Below are 938 nucleotides of genomic sequence, written 5' to 3'. Positions count from 1 at the left end.
TCTATCAGTGGTTCTCAAGCTTTTGCATGTCAAGGTCTCAATTTTTTTGTAATAGGGACCCCCCAGAAGCAAAGATTTGTGTCAAAAATGTCGTAATGTATGTAAAAAATACATATTCAAGGATTTGTACACATTTTCACGATTTTTCAAAAATAGCAGATCTACAAGCTCATAGCGCGGCACCGAGCCGCGCTATGAGCTTGTAGATCTGCTATTATTGAATAGCCCAAAGACATCTTAAATTTGACACAGATGCTTTTCCTGGTCTGAATGGATTAATAAACACATTAACATTACGGAGGAATTGCCCTGGCAAAAGACAGATTCTGTAGTCCCTGCTGGGGATTTCCTGACAGTGTGGGGAAGGAGTTTGTCAGAGAACAGCAGCAGGTGATGCTGGCTATAGGCCCTCGCTAGTGGTTTTGGGCTGTGTTTTTGGTCCTGTCACGCCCAGATAAACTCCAGTGTGTCCTCAGCTGTGAATTCTTACAGCAGCAACCGTTTGGTTCGTCCTGCCAAGTTTTGTGCATGTTTGACACGTTGAAATCCTTCCTCTACAAGGTCGGCTAATGGTGACAGTGCACTTGTACAGATTGAACAGTAAGCGGTATATCAGTTAAATCACGCACGCTGTCCTTTTATGTCACTCTCCTCCTCACCAGTGGTAAGGAAAGTACTCAAATGTTTTACTTAACCCATTAAGACCTGAGAAGATTCTAGAAATGTCTTCTAAATCCAAAAAACAAAATTGGAAAAAAAAAACCAATTTTTTTTTTCCTCGACTTTTCAAAAATAGCAGATCTACAAGCTCGTATTGATACTTTTACTTAACCCATTGATACCTCGGTGCCGCGCTATGAGCTTGTATATCTGCTATTTTTGAATAGCCTAAAGAAATCTAAAGTGACACAGATGCGTTCCAGGTATCAATGGGTTAA

The sequence above is a fragment of the Gymnoscopelus braueri genome (genome assembly GCF_963280865.1).
Source record: "Gymnoscopelus braueri genome assembly, chromosome: 10".
Classification (NCBI taxonomy): Eukaryota; Metazoa; Chordata; class Actinopteri; order Myctophiformes; family Myctophidae; genus Gymnoscopelus; species Gymnoscopelus braueri.
Note: the sequence above shows the minus strand (reverse complement) of the source record.